The 12942-nt window shown below is 58.5% G+C and overlaps 1 protein-coding gene across 1 annotated transcript in view; it reads left to right on the top strand.

The window, feature by feature from the left end:
• Positions 1-2734, top strand: part of KLHL25 (kelch like family member 25) — a 33363-nt gene extending 30629 nt beyond the window's left edge. The window contains exon 3 of the mRNA XM_027572834.2: positions 1124-2734. The gene's annotated coding sequence lies outside the window, so the exon portion shown is untranslated. The remainder of the gene's footprint in view (positions 1-1123) is intronic.
• The last annotated feature ends 10208 nt before the right edge of the window (positions 2735-12942 follow it).

Raw genomic sequence — 12942 nt, 5'->3', positions numbered from 1 at the left:
CCCCCCCCCCCCCCCCCCCCCGCCCAGCCAGGCCCTTCCTGCGCACCCCTCCGCCCTGGTTCCCGCCACGGGTGTCGCCCCTGACCCTGACACACGTCCACCGCCACATCTCCACGTGGACTCAGGCGGCGCTATGCTGAGCTGTTGCAGTGGGTCAGGCCTTAAAATCGACCAACCTGGCCCAGTTGGGTTAGGTCAGGTGCTTCAGGGACATTCTGCGCGAAACCTCCCCCATGCGGTGGACCACTACATCTTCCCCCGGAGGCTGAGATCCATCCTTCCACTTGCCTGGACAGCAGGAAGCTCGGAGAAGGCGGACACTGCACTGATGGAGAAGCCAGGCTGGAGTGTGAGCTCGGTGACTGCGGGCTTGTGCTCCTTCCTTCACCACCATCAGCTCCCAGAGCCTGTCTCAGGGTCCAGTAAATATCTGTGGAGGACACGGACGAATTGCTGGCTGGCGTCCCCCCCTGCCTCCCTGCTCACTGTGTCTACGCCTGTCCTGTTTCCACCTCACCGGCCTCCTTTTCGATTTTCAGACATGCCAGCTTCCCACCTCTGGGCCTTTGCACGTGCTGTTTCTCCTGCCTGCACTGCTGTTGGCCCCTCTAGCAAACTCCTGTCCCTCCTTCAGGTCTCAGGTTAAATATTACCATCTTCCCATATCCTCTACCAAAATAAAAAGTCCTGGTTCTTCTACTTTTTTATTTTTCACGCATAGCACCTCTGACGGCGTGTGATTGCTATATGCAGTTACTGGTACAAGCATACGGGGTCTCCCACCGGGGGACGATCCGGGGGACAGTTGCTGTGTCTGTTTGCCCTCCTGTCTCCTCGGCGCCGAGTGCAGCGCCTGCTGGGTTGCGGGGGCTCAGGCCCTGTAGCTGGAGTGGCTGAAGGGACGGGGTTTGCTGCGTTCCGGGTGAGGGAAGCAGGGCCCAGGGAAACGGCTGCGCAGCTGGTAAATGGAAGAGCCACCTTCTCACGCCCTGGCCTTCTGCTCTCGGTGCCTGACTTCCAGCCCCTTGGTGTGGCCTCCTGATTCTCGCTTTGTTCCAGGTTAGGACAGAGCCATGTGGATGTGACTCATGCTCTCTCCCCCTCCCTCTCTCTTCCCCTGCAGACTGTGTGTCTCTCCCCACCCCTGCGGCTGCAGCCCTCACTGTCCCAGAGTGGCCCTGACCCCGCCTGCCGCCACAGGAAGCTCAGCCCGGCCCCAGGGCAGCACTCGTGGTGGGAGCAGCGGTCTCGGGGGCTGTCCTGAGCTTCAGACAAGAGGAGAGAAGCTGTCTGGAGTGCCCTGTGTGTCCGCCCGAGGCCTTTTCCGCTTTGCGGTGGTTTGTAGGGGAGAAGACCTTCTGGAGACGCACGGACCAACCTCAGGAGTCCCTCGGCCTTAGGGAGAAGACACATGTGCAGAGCCTTGAGGTGGCTTGTTGTAGCAAGTCCTGTTCGGGGGCGGGGAGACCGGGCAGGGAGGAGCCCCCTGTGGGTTGGGGTGGGCGGTACTGGGAGGCCTTTGGGTCATGCGGCGCCTTCAGCACAGCCTTGGCCTCGCCGCCTCCCTGTTGTCATTGTGATGTCACCCAACAGAGGGTGTCCCGGGCCTCGCGGAAACGGGGTCCACCGGGCCTGAGAGCACAAGTTGCCCGGGAAGAAATCAAGGACACATTGTATCACGGGCAGAAACCCATCGGGTGACCTCAGTGGCACCCACAAGACTTCATTAGCAAATGACACCAAGACCCCCAGGGTTAAAGAGGAAACTCTTGTGGGCCCCTCCCCAGAGTCAGGCCCGCTGTGCCCCGGTGCACACGGACACGGACACTCGTGCCCCATCACAGCAGGACTTGGGGGCTGCCCATCTCCTCAGGGCCCACACCCCAAGAGGTGACGGTGACCCCATCTCCTGACAGGACCATACTGGCCCTCGGGATGTGGCCCTGGTCCCCAAGCCTAGGGGCAGATAAGAGCTGACGACCGCAGGGTTACTCCGAGGCACCCACTCGAGACCCCAGCAGGCCTGGCCGCCTCAGCATGGAGGACAGCAACAAGGCCTGTGACACCGGGCCCCCAACCAGCACCAGCTGTCCTCTGGCACCGGGGCCTTCCAGCTGGGCCCCAGAAGCAAGAATAGTCCCCAGGAGAACTGCCAGTTCTTGGCTCATTTTCTCCACCCCCCAAGTCAGTGGGTCCCTCGTCAGTGTGTCCCCAGTGTCTGGGGTTCTGGAGGGGTCGGCTCACACCTAGTATTCGGGTTTGCAGCGCCGCCGTTGCCACCCCCGGGCACCGCTGTGGGGGGATGCGGCCGGGGCCGAACCGTTGGCTTCCCTGGCCACCTGCCGGCTACCTGCCATTTGCTGGACGCTGCTCGGCTGGTCTGGGGCTGGGGCGCCCGAGTGGGCTGCCCTGTTGTGGGGCCGCGTCGCAGACCCACCACTGTCGTCCTTTCGCCCCGCCCCCTCGCTGGACCTCGTGCTGCCGCTGGCCCCGTGGCCGTCTCTTGGGGAGGGCTCTGGTCCTGGGGGATAGCGCAGCGGGTGGCAGAGGAGGCCGCTCGCCCTGAGGCGGGCTTCTGGACGGCCGAGGTGGGACACGCACACTTGTCACGCAGCACCACGGGCCTCGCAGTGGTGCTTCCTCCAAGAGTTGTTCCTTCTGTTTCTAACTTAATAAAGAGCTGAGAAAAACTGTGCTTCCGTTGGGGGCTGGGGACCTGTGTTGGGCAGGCTTGGAGTTTGCGCCACCAGCCAGGGCCGGAGTCTGCCCTCTGACCTCTGCCCCTCCGCTGAGTTGGGGGGCGGGGAGACCTCCTCCCCAAGGATCCCCCCGGCACCCAGATGACATGGCTTCCTTTCCTCAGACTGTCCCAGCAGTGAAGCCTTGAAATTGACCCTTGACCCTCATAGAATCCAGATTGCTTTCCTGAAAAGCCCCTGCTGGGGGAGCTCGAGGTTCAATGTGCTCATCTGCGGGAGCCCCGGCTGACACTCATTTGTGTGAACAGAGGGAGGCGGGTCAGGTGGCGCAGTCACCCCCAGGGGCCAGCATTAGCACCGTGTGACCTCTGACGCTCATGTCCCCTGCTGTCCCTGCACACCCTCCACAGCCAAAGCAACTCCCAATTTGGGAGCATGGGCTCACCCCCGGCGCCCCTCAGAGCAGGCCCCCACTGCCCGTGTGCTCTGAAGCTCAGTGGTGCGCAGGCCCCCCAAACCCAAACTGGCCCTGAACTGTGTGAAGAAGTGGTTCAGATGCTGACATTGGGGTGATACAGCTCATTTCTCATCACCTCGAAGGAGCATCATCTGAACGAGTGAGTCGATCTCGAAAGTGTAATGTGCTCAGAACCTCCAAGCAGAGACGCCCTCCCAGCTCCCTCCACAAACCCCCAGGCACAGCCCCTCACACTGTTTGTTCCTGCCCTAGTGCTGGGAGTGACAGGCAAGCACCGCTCCTCGCAGGCCTGGACACTGGCCACCAGAAGTGGGGGTGGCCTCCTACTAGGCCACAGTAGAAGCAGCACAGATGGTAAGTAGAAGCGTGTTTCTCCTTATGCAGCCTGAGTGTGAGTGTAAGCGAGCCAAGGCTGGAGTAGGATTGGGCCCCAGCCTCCTATCTTGTTTCTCTGGCAGCTTCCATGCAAGGCTTCTGTCTCCTGGCCCAATGTGGCCACCTCATTCCTGCCATCTCGTCTGCATCCCAGCCGTTGGGAAGAGGAAAGGACACGACCAGCAAACCTCTTTAAGGGCATGCCCCCCAGCTTGCACACGTCACTTGTGCACACTCCCATGCGAGGCTGGGCATGGCAGCCACAGCTCCGGCCGATCACTGAATATAAAGGGGAGGTGGGTATTGGCGGACAAAGAGCAACCTCAGCACCGGCCCACCTGACCTGGAGTTAAAAGGAGCCTGTCCACACTGGCCTGCTTCCCCTTCTCTGGAGCTGGTCAAGTGGGGCGCGCAGAGAGCCTCAGGGAGCCTGGCCCTGTGCGTGCCAGCATCAGGGAGGCCCACCCGTGCTGCCGCCGACCAGCGCTTTGCCTGGTTGCCCCCATAGTCTGCACGGTGACCCCAGGAGGTGGGCCTTCTCGTCCTCTCCCTGCTGGTGAGGAAACAGGCCTGGAGGATAAAGCTCCCCACCCCACCCCACTGGTCACACTGGCCAGAAGGAGCTGGGGCGGGTGTGCGCGCTCCTGTGTGTGCGTCTGACTCAGTGGCGGCAGGGTTCATGAGGAAGTGAGGTCGGGTTCTGTGCAGCGCTGAACGCCAGGCCGGGCACCCAGAGAGCCTTGCGGTGACGAGAAGGGCCGCCGTCATTGCAGAGCTGGAGGAGGGAGGGGTGCGTGCCCGGTCACTGGCCAGCACGCCCACTTCCACGCTCCCTGGACCCCCAGGGGACAGGCCGTGTCTGGCATGGGGCTTTGGGAAGGGAGCCCCAGCCGCGGTGGGGTAAGAAATCCCTGGGGACCTTGCCCCAAGGTGGCCCACAGAGCTCTCGCGGGTTATAGCCCCCGATGCTCAGGCCACTTGGAGCCTTCAGCACCCCCATGAGGCCACCTGGGGGCCTGCATTTCCCAAGGCCAGGAAGGGGGTCTGACCGTCCCTCCTCACTGCTCCTCAGCCAGGTCTGCCTGTGTCCAAAGTCCCTTCCCCGGCGCAGGGGCTGGTGAGGGGCCAGCCCAGACCATCCACTCCAGTGGCCTGTGGCCACCATCCCTGCTCAGCACCCAAGGCTATAAATCCTTGGGTGGGGGGAGAGAAGGAGCCTTGTAAGCAGCCATTAATTGTCTTTAAGGAGGCGGCTCAGAAAGAGCCTTTGGTTCTTCTGGGTCATCGGTGGGTGTTTTGTGCAGTAAGAAACGAACTGTCTCGTCCCAGCCCCAGTGTCTCCACGAGCCTCTCCCCTATGGGAGGGGGGAACGAACGTTCTGCCACTTAGAGGTGGCCGGCCTCCCCCTGCTTCCCTGTCCCTCCGGCAGCTGGGCCAGAACGGGCCCCACCTGACCTCCCGGCCTCCGGGCTCGCAGCACCTGCCAGCGTCGGGCCCTGCCTATAGGTGGGTGTGGTTGGGGTCCGTTTCCAGCAGGGAGGCACAGCTGTCCTCACCTGCTTTGCTGCCACCTTGGGCTTGGGCTTGGGCTTGGGCAGGTGTACTTAACCTGGGATTCAGGATCGAATTCAGGGGTCTGTGCCCTCGAATGGGAAAGCATTGCACCCTTCTATTCAAGAACCTCTAACAGCATTTTCTTCAACTGGGAATGGAGGCAACCACCCCACTGGTATCAGCCTCTGTGACTGACTCCGGATGTTCTCGCGACATTACAGTCATCCGTATCTTAAAATATCACAAACTCGGGGCGCCTGGGTGGCTCAGTTGGTTAAGCGACTGCCTTCGGCTCAGGTCATGATCCTGGAGTCCTGGGATCGAGTCCCACATCGGCCTCCCTGCTCAGCGGGGAGTCTGCTTCTCCCTCTGACCCCCTTCCCCCTCGTGCTTTCTGTCTCTCATTCTCTCTCTCTCTGAAATAAATAAATAAAATCTTTAAAAAAAAAAATATCACAAACTCATTACTGTGTCCAAATTACAATCATTCTCACACTGGCCACCGATCACGTTACTAATAGAGAAGCGTGGACGTTCCAAGACATAAATTCGGTTTCTAAAATATTCGATGGATGTACAGGAACTCTGTCCCCGACTCCTATGTTGAAGTCCTGACCAACCCCCAGTGCCTCAGTGTGGCCTTTTGGGAAACAGGCCCTTTGCCGATGTAATCAGTTAAGATGAGGTCATAGCAGAGCAGGCTGGGCCCCTAACCCAACCTGACCGGTGTCCTTAGGGGGGAGATGTGGACGCAGACACGCACACGGCAACGCACGTGGAGACTGGAGCTTTGCTGCACAGGCCAGGGCTCTATCAGGAGACAGGCCCGGGACAGAGCCGGTCCCAGTGTGGTGAGAGCAGAGCAGCATCCTGCTGACATCTTGATCTTGGACTTGCCTCCAGGGCTGGGGTTCCAGCCAGGCGGCGCACTGTGTAGGGCAGCCCCCGCCCGCTGAAGCAGTGGGTTTCTGCTAGCCTGCATGTTGTAGCTTACGTATTGAAAACAGGGGGGAGGGGGACATAAATAAAACCATTCCCCCGCGGGGTCCACAGCCTTCCCCAGGTGACCAGAGGGGCCAGAACCCTGAGAAGGTTCGAGGGCCTGACCTAGGGTGAGCCGAGGGGCACAAGGCTCGGTGCAGACAGGGTGCAGACAGGGTGCCAAGGCTCTCTGCTCTCTGGAGCTCCCCCTGCAACTGCAGGCCGGCAAGAGACCCCCGGCCTGGGACCCTAGCTGAGCATGGCAGCCCCGTACCTTCCTGTGGTCCTGATCCGGGGCAGGACAGGGCAAGGGGAGGGGCGGGGGACTCCCCTGGGGAAGCTCTCAGCCCAGCCTCACCAGCAGGGGGTGACCCCCCTGGCCCCCCAGCTGGGGTCACATGACTCCGGGGCACCAGCCACCCTGGCCAGGCCTCAGAGCCACGCTCCCCCACGGAGTCTTCCTCAGTAGAGGCCCCACAGAGCCCCCGGATGGCTGTGGAGAGCTGCCCCTGGGGTTCACTTCTGACCTTCTCCCCAATGACAGGAGGCTGGCCAAGGTCCCTGGGTTGGAGAAGGGCTGCCTAAGCCTGGCAGAGCCCTGAATGCCAGGCACACATTTGTGATGCACGTCCCCAGAGGCCAGGATCCCATTTCCCGGATCCAGACAACAGGGACACTGGGGCCACAAGCCCCTCCCTCTGACAGGTGGCCAGGACCGAGCAGCGCGGGGCATTGTTCTGCACCCGCTGAGGCCCGTCCTTCTGTATCCACGCACCTGGCTGCCAGGTGGGCACCCAAGCCGGGATTTCCCGGCTACCTTTGTGAGAAATGGTTGTAAAATCTGTAGGTGGAGGTGTGGGGGGGATGCTAGTGTACACCCAGCTCACTCCTCATCCCTCCAGCTACCCACCTGACGCCAGGCCCCTCGGGTCTCCATGCTTCAGCGGCCACGTGTATAAAGGAGACATCATGAGGGGTCATGTCAGCGGGTGTCTAGGAGAACTGAACAAGGTAAGGACACATGAGTGTCCGGTGCAAGGTGCTGAGCAGCCCTGGGCCTCAGGAAACGCCTGGCAAACATCATCGCCGCGTGGCTCTCCTTGGTGGCCCCCGGCGAACCTTCCATGTGCAGAGACCGCACCCCGGCCCAGCCGCTGCCCAAGGCCGAACCAGCGGGCCGATGCCCGTCGTGCTTACCGGTCCATCACCGAGAACGTCTTAGTTCATGTCATGTTTTCCTTCTTGGGTCAATGCTTTGAGCCATGTTACACCCCAAAGTGGTGGTTGAGGTCAGAGGGCAGGGTAGTTTTCCTGGAAAAGACACGGCTCAAGGTCAACGGGCAGGGTCTTTACCAGATGCCTGCACAGTTTCAGAGACAAGCAGATCCAGGTTACGGTCTGGCCTTGAGCGAGGGATGCCTGCTCACCTGGGCTGCCTCCCTGGAAGTACTGTCGAGGGGCTGAAATGAGGATGAGAGAGCTCTGGGGGTGAGGAGGGTGGTGTGAGCCGGGGGCCCCCAGTCCAGAGCCGTCTCAACCTCAGGCTCTGAGGGGCACTTGGGAAGCCCCGCGGACACAGCCATCAGGGAGCATCCTTGGCCCCTGGGACCAGACAGCCCTCCCTGCCCTCTCTGGTGGAGGACATGTTTTGTTGCCAGAGTCGGCCTGGGACGCTGGCTCACGGAGGCCAGGGTGGCCTTCAGGGGGAAGCGGAGCGGAGCACAATGGTGGTGAGCCACCTGGGCAAGGACCGAGAGCCTCTGCGCCAAGCGAGGAGCCAGACGCAAGTTCCCCCACGAGCCCTGGGGGTGGGTTAAGAGAGCCCGGGGACCGGCCACCCCGGTTTGCCTGGGCCTGAGCGAGCGGTTCCCGGGATGCGGGAGAGAGTCATGCAGACCAGGACACGGGCTCGCCCCACCCGCGTCCCCTCTGCTGGCCCCCCGAGCCGAGGGGCCTTGCCCTGGGGTTGACCGGAGCTGGAGGTGTGCAGCAGGGGAGGGAGCAGTGGCTAGCCGCCCGCCCCCACCCCCCCCCCCACCCCCGCAGCAGCGTGTTGTGGGCAAACCCCAGAGTCTTTCAGATCTCGCATCTGTCGGGAAGGCTGGTCACCCTCTGGTGGGGTTCATTACACAGGCTGTCTGCAGGCGGTCCCCTGTGGGAGGAACACTCCATAACTGGTTCATTGAGTCGAATTGGGTCAGACTGGACTGTGTTCCCGGCCAACTACTTCATCTAATTTCTGGAGCACCAACTAGGTTCCAAGCACTGAGCTCTGTGCTGGTGGCTGCCATCCCCCCAGGGTCCAGCGACCCAGCCCTCCCCGTGGGTGCCGAGGCCCCACGTGCTCGGCAGCGGCCTCCCAAGCACCCGCACCCCTCCGGGCCAGGGCAGGGAACCGGGGAGGTGGGATCGGGAGGCACTCTGCCGCCCCTGTCCCCTGGGGTGAGCCTCGCGCAGACGCCAGCTCTGAGGACAAAGCATGCTCTGAGATTCCATGCCGGCTGGAGCTCATTCCCACTGCCTGCGAACTTTAAAAAGATAACTCTGCCTTCTGTCCGCTTTGTAGAGCGGACGCTCGTGCTCTGAGTCACATCTCTGAGCTCCTGCTAGGCCTTGTCACACACTAGGGACACTAGGTTTGGTCTCCCTTGCTCTCCGTCTCCCCACTTCTCAGGGAGAGAAATGAGGTTTTTTGTTTGTTTGGGGATTTTTTTTGTTTCTTTGTTTTAATTTGAGAGAGCGAGCGAGCGAGCAGGGGGAGGGGCAGAGGGAGAGGGACAAGGAGACTCCGTGCTGAGCGCGGGGCCCAGTGAGGGACTTAATCCCACAACCCCGAGATCGGGACCTGAGCCAAAACCAAGAGTCAGGCTCTCAACCGACCCAGCCACCCAGGCCCCCCAAGAAATGAGACTTTAACATGAGAGCTGAGACGATCCCCTGCAGCCCAAGCTGCTGAGTTGGGCTGTGAGGTCCCTGTCGGAGGGACGCGCTCGGGGCTCCAGCTCCCTTCTGCTCACCAAGCAGGTCGTGCTGGCGCCGGCGGCGACTTTTTCTGACTCGCCCTACTGCTCGCTGTGGGCCTTCGCTGTCCCTGCCCGGGAGTCTGAGCCGCGCTCAGGGTTGGGTCGGGCCGCGGCGGGCCTTGGACCGCACGCCTTGTCCCCACGAGCTGAGCCTGCAGGTCGCCCAGGGTGGAGTGGTGAGGATGCACTGGGAGTCAGGCCCGCTGGGGCCCAAATTCCAGCCCTCCTCGAACCCGGCGGGGGTGGGGGCGGGGGCTGTCCTCCCTGGGCAATGTCGCTTTGCTTCTGCAGTTCAGTTCCCCATCTGCAACAAAAGGGGGGCGGGGGCAGATAATATTGGCTGGTGTAAGGTTTAAACTGAATCCGGTAGATAAAGAGGTTGCTGGGTTTCCTTCCACAATGGTCATTTCCTCTGCTCATATAAGGTTGCCACTGAGGAACGTGTGCATGTCAGAAGAAAAATTCACTAGAAAGGCAAAGCACACCAGATTCCCTGGAGAGTCACGGGAAAGTCCATGAGAAAGACACATTTCCCTTTTAGCCCTGGCTGCCGGGAAACCCAGGGCCCACTGCCCGTTCCAGCACTGACACCACGATCTCTCTCCCCCGGGGCCCCACACTTCCTCCTCCTTCCCCCCCGGATGTCCAGTTCACGAGCCCCCTGGGGAAATGGTTAGCACGATCACAGGAACTCCGCTTCCAATTGGAAAGTGCACAGAGTCCTGAGAGACTTGCTTGGGCTGCTTGATTTGAGACTTTCCTCCCTGGGCAGCTGACCGCATCCAGGAAGAGTGACTTCCTGAGCTGCTGGCAGGGATGACCCCCTCCAGGTCCAGGCCTGTGTCTGTGGCTAGAAGAGGTGTGTTCTGGTCTGACACCGCTTTGCACAGTGCATGCCAAGCATCGAGGGGACGGCCGGTCGCTGGGGGTGGGGGTGGGGTGGGGGTAGGCCTTCCCCCAGGAGACCGAGGCTGTCCCTGGGTGTGAGCAAGCTCTCCAGGCCTGTCGGAGCAGGGGTCAGGGCAGGCCACTGAGGAGGGGTTTTTCTCTCTGCAGCCTGGTGGTGACGGAGGAAGGGCGCAAGTCTCCCCTGGGAGCAGTGCCTGCTGCATAGGCTCCAAACCCAGGGGAGGCCGTGCAGTGGCCGCGGGCTGGGACAGTCACGGGGCTCCTCTCTCCCCTCCTTTCCCACCCTCCATGATGGATCGCCCCTGCACCGCACAAAAGACACCCCTTTCCTGTCCTGAGACCCATTCTGTCCCGCTGCCCACAGTGCAGAAACTTCCTGGCCACCAGAGGGAGGTGCTAAGGACGGGGAGCACTGAGGGAGAGGTTGACAGCAAAGCCTAAGGCCACCAAGGAGGAATTTCACTGACAGGCACAGCAGGGCTCCGTGGCTGTGTGCCCATCCGTCCATCCGTCCATCCGTCCTACTTACCTCCCTGCCTACCTCTCTGTCCAACTCTTAGCTTGAATCATAATTCAAAACAAAGAGTTGTCCCCGGGCCGACAATTTTATTTAAATTTAAAAAACAAAATTGTTTTGTTTTTTCTTTTCCCTGACGGAAATGAATTCTGAATTGGCCAGTTTGCCAACAAGGACTGGCTTGGCTAATCGGGTTCCACAGTAGACATTTTCTATACGCTGAACAACTGAACTCTTCATCCCTAAATCTAAAAACACTTTGTACCTATTAAGTTTGTGGTACCCTTTTGGAGATCAGTTTAAAAATGCAAGAGGTAGGGGGCGCCCGGCTGGCTCAGTCGGAGGAGCGTGCTACCCTTGATCTCAGGGTTGCGAGTTTAAGTTGGGTGCAGAGATGACTTAAAAATAAAATCTTTTTTAAAAAATGCAAGAGGTAGATGAGTGTTCAAAATTATTCTGGGGGGGTGGTGGCTGGGGGTATGGACGGACGGGGGTACAGACTGGCTGGCTCAGTCTGTGAAGTACGAGACTCTTGATCTTGGGGTCATGAGTTCAAGCCCTGTGTTGGGCGTAGAGCTTACTTAAAAACCAAAACCAAAACCAAAGAGCTGAGCATGTAAAATTATTTTAGGGGACACATGACCGAGAAGTTTGATGACCACTACCAGGGCCCGGCCAACAGTGGGCTGGGACTAGGGTGTCCCTTGGGGCCTGTGTGAGGCCCATGCTGCCCCGTGGGGGAGGGGGAGGACACCGCTGCCCAAGACCTACTCAGCACCGGGTGCCAACCTGGGCCCATAAGAGGAGGCAGGATTGCCAGGAATGAGCAGCTGGCCAGGGGCTCGTTCCCACGGGCTCCCTGCCAGGCAGAGGCCTGGCCTTCTGAAGGCTCCTTCCAGAGGAGGCCAGTCTGGGGAGGGACGGGCCTGGAAGTCTATACCACTTCTGGGAGAAAGGGGGGCCCTGCACCCCGAAGGCTCAGTGGTCTCACTTTAGATATCCCTGTTTGAAACACGTTAACTACATTACTGAACATAAAATTCTGTGTGGCCATTAAGCATCGTTATTTCATGACTTGGAAAGTTGCTCCCAATCTATCCCCAGGTGGAGAAAAGGAAAGATTATCCCATTTGGTAAAATAAAGTGTGGGGCGCCTGGGTGGCTCAGTTGGTTAAGCGACTGCCTTCGGCTCAGGTCATGATCCTGGAGTCCTGGGATCGAGTCCCACATCGGGCTCCCTGCTCAGCAGGGAGTCTGCTTCTCCCTCTGACCCTCCCCCCTCTCATGTGCTCTCTCTCTCTCATTCTCGCTCTCTCAAATAAATAAATAAAATCTTTAAAAAAAAAAATAAAGTGTGTGTGTTCATAAAGAGATTGGAAGGACAGATAATGTGAATGGTGTGCTTTGCTAGAGGCTCACTGCAGCTGATCTTTAGAAACAGCTTTATTGAGGTTTAATAGATGTATAATAAACTGCACATATTTATTTTTATTATTTAAAAGATTGATTGATTGATGAGACAGAGCATGAGCAAGAGGGGGGAGGGGCAGGGGAAGAGGGAGAGCCAGAATCCCAAGCAGATTCCCTGCTGAGCGTGGAGCCCGACACGGGACTTGTTCCCACGACCCCAAGATCATGACCTGAGCTGAAACCAAGAGTCAGATGCTTAACCGACTGAGCCACCCAGGCCCCTAAATTGCACATATTTAGAACGTACAGTTTTATATTTTTTTTCCCCACCTTTTAAGTACACTGCTTAATTCCCACATCACCTGTTTCCTCCATCCGCCACCGCCCCCGCCCCCGTAACCATCAGCTTGTTCTCTATAGTTAAGAGTCTGTTTCTTGGTTTGTCTCTTTTTATTTTATATTTTATTTTATTTATTTTATTTTATTACACAGACTCTGTCCCTAATGTGGGACTCAAACTCACAATCCCCAGATCAAGAGTCACATGCTCTGCTGACTGAGCCAGCCAGGCACCCCTCCCCCCGACCTCTTTTTTTCCTTTGCTCATTTCTTTTGTTTCTTAAATTTCACATATGAGTGAAATCACATGGTATTTGTCTTTCTTTGACTGGCTTATTTTGCTTAGCATTATACTCTCTAGCTCCATCAATGTTGTTGCAAACAGCAAGATTTCTTTCTTTTTTATGGTGGAATAATATTCCATTGTATATGCAATTCATATATCCATGCATATACAATGGAATATATATATATAAAATAAATATGTGTATATATATTCATACGCACACACCATATTTTCCCTATCCATTCATCTACTGATAGACACTTGGGCTGCTACCATAATTTGGCTATTATAAATAATGCTGCTATAAACATCAGGGTGCAGGTATCCCTTTGAATTAGGGTTTTTGTATTTTGTGGGTAAATACCCAGTA

The sequence above is a fragment of the Zalophus californianus genome, chromosome 6, assembly GCF_009762305.2.
Source record: "Zalophus californianus isolate mZalCal1 chromosome 6, mZalCal1.pri.v2, whole genome shotgun sequence".
Lineage (NCBI taxonomy): Eukaryota > Metazoa > Chordata > Mammalia > Carnivora > Otariidae > Zalophus > Zalophus californianus.
This window is presented reverse-complemented; position numbering and strand designations above follow the sequence as displayed.